General features: G+C 38.0%; 1 protein-coding gene across 4 annotated transcripts in view; it reads left to right on the top strand.

Moving 5' to 3' along the window:
- Positions 1-15,165, top strand: part of LOC121408301 (zinc finger homeobox protein 3-like) — a 115,839-nt gene that overhangs the window by 46,262 nt on the left and 54,412 nt on the right. For 3 of the 4 annotated variants that reach the window (XM_041599714.1, XM_041599715.1, XM_041599717.1), the window contains one exon: positions 14,495-14,604. The gene's annotated coding sequence lies outside the window, so the exon portion shown is untranslated. Of the gene's footprint in view, positions 1-14,151; positions 14,244-14,494; positions 14,605-15,165 lie in introns of those variants that run through there. The other variant, XM_041599716.1, reaches the window with a different exon arrangement.

The following is a 15,165-nucleotide window of genomic DNA, read 5'->3' as shown; positions in this document are numbered from 1 at the left end:
ATCACCTTCTGGTAAAATATATCTTCCAGTATGAAGGCCATTATCTGGTCTGTTAAATGGTTTGGAAACCCCAAGATTTATTACAAAGCTTCTAACTACCCAAACTCAATGGGCTTTCTTTCTTTCTGATAAAGGTAAAGATTGATTGATTGATTGCATGTAAGAGATCGGGAGGGATTTTAATGAAAGATTGTGATAACAAAGGGCGGAATTTAATATTTGAAATCCCGAGTTGATAGTCTGACTTAATATGAAGCTTTTGTAATTAGGAAAACAAACATGAAAATTTGCTGGCTGCGATGCGTGTGGGATGAATATGAGTGGCATGTATTATAGTTTGTAGTCTTATTGTAAATGTTGATGCAAGGCGAAAAAGGCAAAAAAAAAAGAGTATGCTTTTAGTGACATTGCGAAGTGAAGTTGACAGATTGATCAGCCAAGACGATGACGATTTGACAGGCTTGCTGACATGGAAATGAAGGACTGGGACTGTGGAGGGAAACCCATAAGATGTGACTCACACGTTGAACAAGCACGCAGGATCAGCCTCAATCGAACCTAGCCTGCTGAGTGTTGGTATTCCCCTCACTGTGGTCGTCTGGTTTTAGTATGCGGCGTAGCTAAGCGGGAATCGTGTTACGGGCTCCAGATACGCTCCAAGCACAAAGGTGGCGTTCTGAGCTGCGCTGTAATAGGAACCTTTAGTAGGAGTGAAATGTCAAAACACACTCTCAATATAGCAAGGGAAGTAGGCTAGTTTTCTTCACTGGTTTAGAAGACATTTAGGCCTGTCGGTACCGGCCTATACATGTACAGTTAATTGTTTAAATAATTTTTCATGTCATTTATCACATTCTGGAATAAAGGTTGTTTATTTATGAATGACTATGTTAGTTTAATTTTTTATCAATAAGGCCTGCCTATGTTGTTGGGTAGTTACATATCTATCTTTTGTCAGTATATTCATTTAATGTGAAAATATGGAACTTTCCGAAAAGAGGCATCTTGGGGACCTTACAAAAAACTAAGTCTCGTATATAAATATTGTATTCCACTTCGTCAGCACTTGAACCCCCAATTGAAGTAAAATTGCCTTTTAGGATTGTATTTCCTTCTGTTTCAACTCCTCTCACTCATTCACGCAGTTTGGCGTGAAGCAGTATTGGAGGGTTACACAGTAACTAAAAATGTTGCTTAAAATTTGTACACAAGGCTAATTACTACTTGTATATTACATGTATGTACATGTATATGTACATTTATATGAACTTTACAGTTGTTACTACTACTAGTAGTAGTTAACGGTTTAACCCATGTGTTTGACATCTTAAAGCTCAATGGTTGACATTAAATCTTCAATAATTAAGCATGGTCGCTTGAACTGTTTAATAATGACCGCTAATGTTCATACAGTGAACAGCGTTGTATAAATTTTTTAAACAAAGTTTTTAGTTTTTACTGTGTAGAGAGAAATCAAGAGGGTTGTTGGCTAGAGTCTCTGCCAGGTCTGCTGTTGCTACGGATGCCTGTCCCTCCACTGCTCTCTGCGTAGCTAGCCTGTTCGTGAGGCTGACTAGTTGGCTGGCTGGCTGCGCTCGCTCCGCTTCTCCGGCTTAGATTACGGGGTAGCTAGCTATCGTGCTGATGCACAGCGGGGAACTCTGCTCTTGTGGAAATGACATGCTGTGAGTGCAGGGTTAGGTGTCATGGGGGGGGGGGAGGAGAGAAGACTTTGAGCGATGACTGCTCTAGTCTGCTTCCTCAGGCGTCCTGTCCCTACCACCCATGTTACATTATAGAACATGTTATCGTTAGAAACGGGATTGATGGGAGGAGGACATTATAATCTCTACACCTATTGGGATGGGATTATCTCTTCCCTTTGATCCTACTCCTCTTTAATTTTATTTGTCGGCTTGGATAGTGACACACTGGAAGCCGTGGACTTTGCCCAGGATGCGATCATTGTTAATCTCTGCAGGCATGTCGTTCCCTCTGTCATGTTCAAATCAGTGGCCATCGTTAACAAATGGCAGTATCAGTATTTTGAGATTTATGGCTGGTATTATGCCACTAATGACAAACAGCTTCATCTAATCTCGCTCACAAATTACTCTCCCTAGAATGATGGGGGTACAGAGAGAGACCAACTCGATGATCACTCCTCGTCCACATAATTTCATTTTCCTGTGAAAACAAAGACCAAATGTCAGCATTAAGGCGCCCTTTTTCTTCTTGTTGATAGGAAAGCGCTGGTAATTCTATCCCGTCTTAATTAATGCGCATAAAAGACCTTGAGAGGGGCGGTAGAATGCCCCCCTGCTGACAGAGTGAGAATTAGCGTACTTCTGGAAAGGTTAAACTAACAGCGTTGGCAATGGCCGAGTGGACCCTCTCTAAATCCATCAGTTTGTCATTAAATCTCTTTCTTCTGATTAACCCTGCGATGACCATCCTACCTGACGAACCCATACCTAGATCCTTAGCCCGTTTCTCATTAAATCAGTCCTACCAACACAATTGTAATATCTGTTGGAATCCAAATTTTCACTGGCCCGTTTGAATTTTGGGATGATTTGTTGATTGGATGTTTGACTGCGCGTAGCTTGTGATCTTTCATCACCACGGTCTTGAGTTTAGACCCGCCTTTCAACCATCACACATGGTGCACAGAGGGGCTTAGCTGACCTCATTTCAAGCTCTTCGCATGCCTACAAGGCATTGCTAAAGAAATTCCACTAAACCCTCTTGTCTTTTTCCCTATTTTCTTCTTCTCTCTCGTTCCCTCCTCTCCCTCTCTCTCTCGCTCCTACCACCATTAAATCACCCTTCTCGGTTTACATTTCTGCTGGACATTTTCTGATCATTTCCCCCCCCTCCACATCTCTCCCTTGCATTGATTTGCATGGTTTAAGTGCTTAGATTTGGGCTTGTATTACTCACGCATTACAAAGTCTTTATATTTGTTCTTTGATCTAGATGAGAAAATGATGGATAGGGCCTTGAACAACAGTTCTTTATTGTTTTCCTTTTTCGCCTTTATTCTCTCCTTTCAGAATCAGGCTTTGGAAAATAATTGTTCATTAGCAAATATTTGCCGAGCTTTTCAAGAGGAAAGTTGACATATTTTTTTTCATTCCATACAGTTTTATATCTCAAGAGCAGTAGCGATAGTTCAGGCAAGATTGCAGACTCGGTATTATAATTACGGTGGCGTAGGTAGCTACACATTAGTATTATTTCTTTTGTTTACTTCCTTTATAGATTTATTTCAACATCAAGTGGTGTGATATGCGTGGTGGGGAAAGGAGTTTGTAAGAGCTTTAATACCTTGGCTATCGGAATGACGTTGAGTAATGACATAACTAAAATATCACTGCAATAACATATTCAAACCCATCGTCTATGTAGTCTATAGGGCCTACACTCTTAATTAGGATTTGTTTGCACTTCTTTCTTTCTCTAGACATGCTTCAGTGATCACATGACATTTCAGAGCTTATCTATGGCTGTTCTATTGACTTATTTCTTTATAAGAATGCAAGTCATCTTAATTCACGATTCATTGAATTTAAAGGATTAATATATAAAGTAAACAACGAACCTTGATGACCTTGGGATTGATTTCAAAATTTAACAAGAAGGCTCAGATCAAATGAATAGAAATATCATAGACAATGCAGAGACAAGTTGGTTTAAGAAGAGAGATTGATGTTACTGGGTGATGATTTTTCAGTCATGTTTTCATGTTTGATTCTGGAATTCTTAATTAGACTTGTAGAGAGCTTCATCCCTCTTCATGCTTTGTCTGATAACATATACAAGTTGTGGTTAACGATCTCAAAATGTATTCAAACGGAACCAAATGAAATTACCACCAAAGTGTTTTTATGTAGAAATAAAAAATATGTGCCAATTTGCTCTGGTAGACAATGTGTAATTGCTGAGAAATGAGAAAATTAGTATTTTTCAAAGCAGTATTAATACACTGTCCCGCATATGCTTTCCTGTGTTCAATAGTGATCCACAGAATTATCAATATTGAGCTAAGATTTCATGATTTTACAAAGATAAGTTTACACTTATGTACCAGATCTAGATGTATGATAATATTTTGACAATAAACTTGATTTTTTTTCAAAAGACATTCTTATGAAATAATTGTTTGCTGCAACTACTCTCTTTTACCTTTAAACAGGACCAAAAAGTAATCTATTCACAATGGGGTATTGAGGGAGGTTAAAGGTCAAGTCCACCTCAGAAAAATGTTGATTTAAATCAATAGAGAAAAATCAGACAAGCACAATGCTGAAAATTTCATCAAAATCGGATGTAAAATAAGAAAGTTATGACATTTCAAAGTTTCACTTATTTTCAACAAAATAGCTATATGAACGAGCCAGTTACATCCAAATGAGAATTATACAGTATTTCAATTTTTACGAATTTGATGATTAGGACCTCATTGCCTGAAGCACAAAATGTTAAAAATAATGGAATTCCACGTGTTCAGGGAGGAATGAAACTTCATTTCACATGACAATGACGAGAAAATAAAAATATTTTATATAATAAAATACAAAAGAAATAGTGAGTGAATGATGTCATCAACTCTCTCATTTGGATGTAACTGGCTCGTTCATATAACTATTTTGTTGAAAATAAGCGAAACGTTAAAATGCCATAACTTTCTTATTTTACATCCGATTTTGATGAAATTTTCAGTGTTATGCTTGTTGAATTTTTCTCTTTTTATTCAAATCAAGTTTTTGTTGGGGTGGACTTGTCCTTTAAAGAAGTGCAGTTTAGTGTAGGAATGAATATATCATTCAGGAGCAATCATGTTTTCACACCAGTTGAATAGGATTAGAAGATCTCCCTCACCTCAAATTACAAGCTATCTTCGTGGACTTGATGGAGGAAAGAGAATGGAATGAATATGGGAAAGAAAACAAGCTGGCATCCCCAGCTGAGCATTCCTAGCGATCATCAAGAGGGAAACATACACAGGTAGTTTCATGGGAGAATGAGATCCTAAACAAGTTCTTTTTACATGTTTGCTGTCAGTTAGATCAACACCCTCCGAATCACATGGCCTGATATTGGGTGCGGATCGTCGCTTTCACTCACTTAGCTGGACTTACTGTACATTCAAGATCTACACGTTTATTATTTTCGTTTCATTTGGCCAATGTTTTCGTCTAGCATACATATAAGTAGGTCTATTGAATCTAGAAATTCAGAAATGTAGTGATGGTCACACTGAATGCGGATGTTGGCATTCTTTAAGAATATATGATGCAGAATACACACCAGCAACTTTTACATGGATAGTCATTAAAACATGTTTGTGTTTACAAGATGGACTCTGTCTCTGGCATTTGAATAAATGGGTTGAAATATCTTTAGGTCATTGATTTTATGAAAAGATGTACACATTCTTGAAGCTGAACTTTTCTTGACTGTCATAAGAAAGAGGGAGAGAGTGGGGAGGGGGAAGTGTACAAGTTAATTCCTTAAAATCAATGTTCATATATTCCCATATAGTTCAAGGCATATTATCATATTCAAGTGAGTACACAAATTAAGAATGCTGCATATTTTTGTATTTCATTTATTTTTTTATATTTGGAGGCTCCTAGCAGTGTCCTCAGGAGGTCATGCTAGCAATTGGCATCTTGACCTGACATGACCCTGGTGACCTTAAGTGACCTGTCATCTTCCATAGACACAGAACATGTCCTGAGGATAAGTCTTGTGGTTTTTGCGAGATCTTGATGAGATACTTCTGTTAGTCTGTTATTCCAGGCTTCATACAAATATTTTTTCAGTGTTGCGTGGTGTTTGGAGATCATATGAATTGAGAATGATACATTTATAAACAGATTAGATGATGAAAAATATTTTAAGTGAATATCATCCCTTTTCTGCTTGAGTTGTTTGGTCTATTTATGTTGGTATGTTTTTTTTTATTGGGAGGGGGGTCAAAATAAAAGAGGTGTACACATGTAGTATTTACCTGAAACAAGATCTTAATATTTCATTGGTCTTAAATGATAGCTTCTTTTCACACAGATAACTTAAAATATGTCAAAGTATATTATAATTGTGAAGTAAATATCATTACAAAGTAGACATATTCTTTTCTCTGTAATAAGCAAAGTGGTCTGAGTTTTGATAAAGTCTGTAACAGTAGACTAGTATTGGTCAGTTCTGGTCAGTTGGCCTGAGGCATACATTGTTAGTTGAGCATGAAATTGAGATCTTGTAAAGGAATTCAAACTTTGGTGAACAGGCAGTAGGAAAACACAAGAATAACCTTTGTTTTGAAAATGAATGAATGCAATGACACCTTAGAAAATCTTGTGCCGTCTTTATTAATATTCCTAGATTTAGCACTTTTCTACATATTGATGTCTAGTCTTTGCTGCTAACTTTGTCAATAGCAGTAGGATTAAAAATCAGATTAATCTTTAGCTATTATTGTCATCATAAGTGAGGTGCCTTACAGGCTTGGTGGTAATTCGTACATCCCAAGATATTTGTGATGAAAAGTAATTTCCTAATGCTGTGCCACCATGCCATAATTGTTATTATTCCCTTTTCCTACAATGTTTTTATTATTTAGAGATTCTAAACATTTATATTGTCATGTCAGGCTTAATGATAATATTGACCATTGTATCCTTGAGCTTGTGTACCAGGCTTTGAAAAAATTATTAGTTTGCTGCACCAATATGTGTAATCCTAAGTGTAGCCAACCACATTCATGTACATTTTCAAAACTCACATTAATAAAAAAAAAGAGAATTTCCTTCACTGTTGTTTTCACGATGTAAGAAATATCATCTTTGAACAAGATCGAGGTTGATTTGATTTATTCAACACGAAACCCTTCTTGTTTCGTTTCTGGTTCAGCTGTAGCTTGACATGGCGTTGGAGCTGCTAACTGTTCTCAGATTGTTTGGAGCAAGTTTGTCCCCTTGAAGCCTATAAACTCCCTCCTAATCAAATCACTATAGTTTCTAGACTTGCCTATGATTCACAGCCTATTAAATGGAGCCTTCTTTCCAGCGGGTCTCTAATAACTTCTCATCATTCCAATATTTATTTCTCCATAAGAGAAAGGGGAAGAAAAATCATTTGGATAGAAAAAAATAAATTACTCAGACATACACTCAACTCCAGAGGGGGAACGAGGGCTGTGGGAAAGTTTTCCCCTGTCTTTTGATAGGCGGGCCCCATCCGAGGTCTGTAAATAAGTGTCAGTATGTTCATAAAGCAGCCATTTTCTCTTCTCCTTTCTTGGTATTTATAATTGCAGTTGTGCGTACATAGTTTAGAGGGTTGATGGTAGCGGGAATGATTTAACTGGAGAGGGTGTCCCAGCGGGCCCTCTAAGAATACCAGATATGTGGTGGATTTATTAGTTTTCTCTCTTATAACAAACATATTTCCAGATGTTTGATCCACTTCGGAGGTGCTGTAATTATTTCCTTAAACTATAAAGCCTTTATGATATGATTTTTTTTCTGTTTTCCAAGAGTTGCTGTTATAGATTGTGGGAGAAGCATGCAGGAGCTTAAAGGTAATTAATTGGTACCAAGCTCATTGAAAATGGTCTCATAATATTGTCTAGATCCCATGAAAATTCCATGCAAGAAATCATTTGATATAAACGCAAGTTATCTGGTGACTTTTTAAGAAAGGAAAATGAAACAACTATCAATGGTTACAGTCCATGCACTACTCAGGTCATTTTCTGCAATGTGTAGGTCTAAACAAATCATAACCATTCCTTTGGTTCTACATGCGAGTGCTTATTGTCTGGTACCATGCACAAGACACTGTCTGGGTGGTAGTCTGATAATTACACTGAGGTTTAACCCTAGTCTACACTAAAATTTTAAACCTCACTTCTTTGGAATGCTGGCTTCATAATACCTCTTACATATATAATCATGGCAACTATTATGTACCAATTCAAAAATGACATACTTTTTTATTTCATATTTCATGTAATAAAATATAAAAGAAATAGTGAGTGATGTCATCAGTTCCTCATTTGCATACCGACCGAGATGTGCTTATAACTGTTTCGTGAAATTAAGCGAAATGTTAAAATGCCATAACTTTCTTATTTTACATCCGATTTTGATGAAATTTTCAGTGTTATGCTCGTTTAATTTTTTTCTCTTTTTATTCAAATCAAGTTTTTGTCGGGGTGGACTTGTCCTTTAAGTTAACCAAGGTTGAACAAAACCACGGCAATTACAATAGCGCCCTCTGTAATTTATTTAAATCTTTTGCCATGCCCGACATTTTTTTTTTTACCTGTGCTTGAAATTATCGATCAAACATTTATTACGTATTTATTTTGATTGTAGGGAACAAAGCAGTGATCAAACATTTATTATGTATTGCAGGGAGCAAAGTATTTGAAATTTAATGCATCAGCAGTGACAAAACTCCCACCACTCAATATCTTTAAAGTTTAATTATTTTTTTTCTCGTTTGATCCATCAAGTTAGCGATTCTTTTATCTCAATTTTAATGAATACTAATCTCATTTAATACCCTTCCATGAATCCGTTTCTGGGTCAGTGAAAATTTTTCGAGAATGCAATAAGCCAATAAGATTACAATGAGAATTATATCTGTATTTTTTTCCTAGTTGTAATTTTATATGAATATCAAGCTAAGTCATTTCTGTATTTTAAGCTGACAAAGCTTGTGCCAAATCCAGAGTAATTTGTTGACTTGCATTTGTCTGGACGACGACATTAAAAACTGAAAAACTGGTGCAGAGCTTTCCAAGTAGCTAATTTGAGCAATGTATGATGATAGGATATGAAAGGGCAATTAAACAGGAACCTAAAGGTTTAGACTAAGAATCTTAATCCTACCAGTTTGGCAGAAATGTGGGTTACAGTTAGATCTAACCAAGTTCCTGGATTAATAGCTACTAAGTCTGTCTAGCTCATTTGCCTGATATAATGACCCATTTTACTGTGTTTCTGTCAATTTTTTGAGGGGAGGGAGATTTAAGGGAAACCTTGGGGGGAAAGTGAGAAGTAGGTTAGATTATAGACTTGGGATTATAAATAGTTGAAAGAAGACAGGAAAAGGGAGTGTTTGTTGCCCCGCATCTCGTTGATAGGAAACAGAGAAAAGCTTGAGGATTGATTGAAAAATAGGCCAAGACACATAGATGGTGATTAAGAGACAAATAGAATGAAATCAGAGCTAGTATATGGGAAGACATGAGCGCGCACTCATTGCTCTACTCAGTCAAAGATGGAGCGCGAGATAGCGAGAACCAAGGACGTTCGCTTCTGCGCTTCCCATCATCCTTTGCTCTGGTGGGCTTGTCTGTCCGTGGCGGGTTCGTTTATTAGCCAATCACTATGCAAATATTCCCACAATTCATCTCTGGTCAGGGGTGGGCTGAACTTTTCATCAAACGAGTGGCCGGGTTGCTGGCCCGCGTGATCCCGTTGCACCTCCGTTCCCCAGTCTATCCCTCTGTGATGTATTTACACCAACCCCAGACCAAGGAGCTGCACAAATTGTCTCGTTAACGCTTTCTGCACTCACCACATCCACCAGTCATGAGCATCCCATAGAGAGAGACAGTGACAGAGAGAACAAGAAAGAGGGATCGACAGATAGAGAGACATAGAAAGAGAGAGAGAGAGGGAGAGCTGGGGATCTGTGGTGTATATATGGGTACTGGTAGGTGGGGGATAACTGACGTCAAATCACAAGGGATTATTACTTGTTCATATTTAACAGCCCTCCATGCCGGTTTTCACACCTTCCCCTGGACTCGCACAGTTTCAGGGAAATTAAAACAAGAGAGGGAGGGCTTCACCCAGATCGCCAATATTAATGAATTTTATGGGATTTAGTAAAGGGCACTGTACGTTTTGAGATCATTGTGTGAAATGATGGATGGCAGGGTATATCGTCTCATTTCTGGGGGACCAAATTTAAATTAATATCATTAATCTGGCTATTCATTCTTTTTAACCATGATCAGTTAGTGAATTATAGGTGGTAGATTGATATAAGTAGAGCAATTATTTTGAGGCATCTATACTTGAGCTGCCACCACCTAGCCGGTGGCTGCTTTGTAGTGTAGTACAGTGCTCTCTATCCCAACTCTCAAAGTACTATATTGCAATGAGATATGAAACGTTTAATTACCTAGAATGTGGGCCATGTACTCGGGCAAATAAATCCTGATGGCGCTGGTGACAAAGATGGAATAAACGGTGCACTAAGAGGAAGGAGAATTTAATGAGGCAAATTAGACAAAATCAGATAAATGGAGCAGCTCATATTGGGGTGTTAGCCGTTTCAATGGCTTGGCAGGCCCAATTTAGGAACCGTTGTGTAAACTGTGGGTGACAGGTGCAAAGATGTTTAACCAAATCTTGTGTGATTTTACCCTGCCTTGTTTCAGCGGCCCTTGTCTAAACACATTCCCTCCAAACATTCACGTCTGTTTGAAGGAGAGGCCCCCCCCCACCAAAGTACATTGTCTGTCTGCATGCAACAACTTCTTATTGCCGTGCAACATCCATTCTTCATCCCTTTGTTTGGGAGTTTACGGCTGTGACAAAGTGGCCGAGCATGGTTGCATGTTTGGGCTCAAATGGAGATACATTTACACAAGTGTTGGTAATCTAATTCTGCTATGGGATAGAGGCAGGCTTGGGGAAGTGGTTTAGAAGGGAACCTTTGAGGGGAATCCGAAGTGGTTATGTGAGCACCATGTTGCACCTCTTCAGCTGACTTACGAGCACCAGTGCTAGCTTGTCTTACGTTGTTAGCTTCATCTCCGAGGATAGGTGTATGAAAAGATTTACGCCTTTCGACGATAGGATTACCATCGAGATGCACAAGTCTTGTCATTGGACTAGCCGGTAGCATCTCATAGATTGACTATAAAAAAAAACCAGAAGTGGTCAGCAAGTTCTACGTAAAGTTGGGGTTCAATTTATTACAATAACTTGACAAACACTCATAGGCATGCTATAATATATTTCCATTCCTTTGTAAATTTCTAATTTACACTACCAATTCTATGCTTGATTATGAAAGATGATATAAGTATGTGAAAGATATGAATAGGTGGGATTTTAGTATCTTCTCTGTCTGACACTTAAGTATGAAGTAATAATTTCACGGTAGTAGTTTGTAGGACTCTGCGACAAAGCCCATGCTTGGGTAATTAACCAACCGTCTTTGTCTTTGCATTTTTACAAGATATCCAGATAGCAACCCAGCCCAGATCTCAAGGCAATAATTACAACCAAATGATATAATTATAATGAACAATGTAAACGAATTCACATAATGACTTGCGTTGTTGCCATGGTGATATATTAGAGCAGTATATTTTCACCTTCGGATGCAGTCATTAACAGAGACAATACCTTTTATACTTCTTTGGAAACCTGTGTTTGCCCGCTGACTAAAATGATTAATGCTGGGGTTCTGAGTAGTTTAATCTTAATGATGTTTGTTACCATGGCAACTAAAGCCATTAGTGGTGATACCTAGTGGGATCACACAATGTGTTGACCTTAGCCCTAAGGTCTAATCCAAGTCAAGATTTGACAAGAATGAAACAAGAAAACAAACAGTGTCAGGCGTGCGCTTTGTCAAAATGGAAATATGACAACAAATTTCCATTTTTTACAAGGGACTGTCTTTACTCTATCATGCAGCGATGTTCAAGTGCTTTTGACTTCTTTGTTTTCCAATATAAATAAGTTTCATTATGCTACGAGATATCCTCAATGTTGATTACAGCTAGCCACTGATGATTGGTCAGCCCATGCATGTATTCTTTGAAATATTAGGGGTTTAAGTGTCTTTTCATTTATTTTTTGTTATTATTACGTTAATAAATGCAATGGTCAGACAAAGGCTGAAGATATGATTTTTTTTAAATTACTGAAAGGGCCAGGTAAAATGTAATCCACTCTCATTTAGTTCTACTCAGAGAAACTTACTATATTTCATGAAATAGGTGCAGAGAATTCAAGAATATGATGTCATTGAGGAATAGAATAGGAAAGGGGTCACCTTCCAAACACTATTCAGAGGTGATTCAACCAGCTTGCACGGTTTAAAGGTAAATTGTCTATTGAATAATTGAAGAGGTCTAACAACTTGCCGATTGCTTCAATGGAATGACCAATAGCAGTACATGTTTTGAATGAAATCAAAGAGGGGAAGGGTTGGTAGCTTGAAGTATGATGACCAGTGACACTGCTAATCGTCTATACATGTTTGACATACAGGTTAGATAGTATGTCTAGAAGAATGGATGACTCATGCTAAAACCGAGCATGGTGGCTTAGTGGTAGAGCGCAGGAGATCAAGGGTTCAGTTGCCAGCAAAGTCGCACCAAGACTTATAAAATTGAGACCTTATGTCTTTTTGCTTGGTGATCACTGATCAGCATTCAAATTGAAAAAAGGAGCTATCTTTGTCGGGGCAAGCAGTTAAGGGGTGTCATAAGTAAAGCGACTACCCTGGATATACTTGTATCTTATATTGTTTATTGAAAATTTTGGTATTATGATTTTGTAATTCATCTGAAATGGTTTTAAGCAAAATTAATTCATTTTCAATAGTCAAATACATCTTGGATTGTGTCAAAATGTCTATCATGATTTGTAAAAAAGAATTCCTCATATTTGTCATTGTTTGTTTCCTTATACACTACTCAAATGAAGCACCATCAAAGCCAAGTGGTGGTGTAACTTGGTGGGTTTGAGATAAAATGACATATTTTGTAGACAAGAACTGAGAACTCACTTTTCTTTATTTTTTAGGTGAATATCACTTGATCAGTTGAACTGTTGTAGAAATTAATTCTCATCTCATGGTCATGAATATCCTACACAGTATTAATAACAAATGATGATAAATACTCATATCATGGTGTGATACCTGGGTCAAAATTATGAGTGGTAAAAGACATAGACTGTGAAGGCCCTACGTGATTGCTGGTACCAGTAGCTTTGAAACAAAGTGTTCTTACAATAGGATGTATAACCATCCTTCTGCCAAATGAAGATAGAGAATGATTGATATGCAAGTATTGATTTCCTTTTTAACCAACATTTTATTGATATATCCAATGAAGATGTTGATATGCATGGCTTGTTTTTTTTTGCTCATTTATGCTTACTCCAATTAGCCAAAGTTATTTCCCTTTGACGCATTTCATCATGCAAACATGTTACATTCAGAATCATGTTAAGCAACTCAAAGGTTGGTTAAAATATTGATTGATAAAATAGGCCTGTCAATCGTTAGTATGAAAAATCTGAAAATTTGTTGTACATACTGTCTTGTTTTAAACAACCATCAGTATAACTTGATATATTGTCCAACATGTAGGTTAGTTGAAAAATTATGACAGTGTAGTTAAAGCAGATGCAATTTCAAACAATGTCCGCAAATGGGGAAGTGTTGAGAGATAAATGTGTGGAAAAAAATTACAGAGAAATGGTAAAAAGAATAGCTGCATGAATACCATTTTGTACGGGAGCCTTGTTCGTAGAAATCAGTGATGATGCTTTTACTGTGCACATGGAGTGAAAATAGGTCATTCTTTTTGGCCTAGTCAAACATATAAAGTAAAATGACTCTTTCTTTATGATCCAAGTAAAAGAAAGTGTGACCTACTTCTCATATAGAGATAAACTCAAGTTCTGTGTAAGAGAATTAAAATGGGTGCAAAGGCAAGAAAAGCCAATAAGAGGGGATTAATGAGATTGGAGGGATAAAAGGAAGAAGAAAAAAAGATGGCGGTAAGATTGAGAGCGAAGACGTGTGAGTTAGCATTGATTCATTAACGTGGCCATGATACATCTTACTGTATAGCCTTTCACTCAACAGCTTTCTCTCTCAGGCTTGTTAATGCAAATTAGCTTCTCACACAAAGTCAACGCTTATATGCCTTGCATCTAATTAACATGCCAGATGGACTGAGAGTAGGTTATGGATACTAGGCACAGAGAGAAAGAGAGAGAGAAAGTATAAGAAAAGCCTCTCTTTCTGTATGTTTGTGTGAATGTCATATTTTTTTCCCCTCCCTCATTTAAGGAATGATTCATTATGCAGTGAGAATTAAGGAGCTCTGCATTTGGTGGTCCAGTATCGGCGAGGTCCAGTGTAGCGGAGTTGATGAGTGTGCATGGGTGTTGGGAGTATAGGTAGGTAGGTTAGGGATTGACATGGTGTGTGGTAGCTGACTGACTGACTGGATGGCTGGACGGTGTGTGTGGGGACGTAGACGGGGGTGAACTCTCCTGCGACTGGCCTTGTGCCTTGCGCCTTTCATCCTACTTCTGATGGCTGGTCATTAAAATGCAGCCATGCATGTTCTATACACTGCTTCTCTCTGCCGATGCAAGCAATACTTTGCCACCTTCTTTAATCTCTCGTTTTCACTGCTTTTGTTCAGCCTCTCTCGGACGGCCGAGCTATTGGATGGATTGACTGCACACGGTGGATTGCCACTTTCCAGGACACATTACTCTGAGAATAATCACCGGACAACTCTATCAATAGAAGGTGAGTTTTTATTTTGCACTGATTTTGAATTTGGTTTATCTGTGATTAGTTACTCCTGAGAGTGGCCTCCATAGCTTAACTCTAATCTGTGATGCATGCAGTCATAATAGTTAATAATATTTGTTAATTGTCCATGCCGAGCCTGCCCATCGTCAAGCTGCTCCCACTCTTCCCCTCTTGTCACTCACAACGCACATCTACACACATGGGACTAACATGCAATGATTGGTAATACATCCCACCCCTAAGGGTTACTATGCAGTACTTCACTATACCGCTATTTCCCTCCCTCCCCCCTCTCCTTCATTTCTCATATTGAGTGGTGGAATCCAAAGAGACTCCTTCCATTTCCCCCTCCTTTTTTTGTGAGTGTTTTTGTTTCGTTGATAGGCTTTTAACCCGAAGGCACATCTCTGTTCCTGATTGGGTGTTATGGTTCTCGAGCTGCTAATCCCTCCCCAGTTGCCTGGTGATGAGTCGGCCCGTTCCACATTAAATCGCCCCAAATGTCAGAATTATCATTGTTGAAGGCTTGATTCCTGTCTCTCTATTTCCTTCTTA

This window comes from Lytechinus variegatus, chromosome 2, assembly GCF_018143015.1.
Source record: "Lytechinus variegatus isolate NC3 chromosome 2, Lvar_3.0, whole genome shotgun sequence".
NCBI lineage: Eukaryota > Metazoa > Echinodermata > Echinoidea > Temnopleuroida > Toxopneustidae > Lytechinus > Lytechinus variegatus.
Note: the sequence above shows the minus strand (reverse complement) of the source record. Positions and strands in the feature narration are given on the sequence as shown.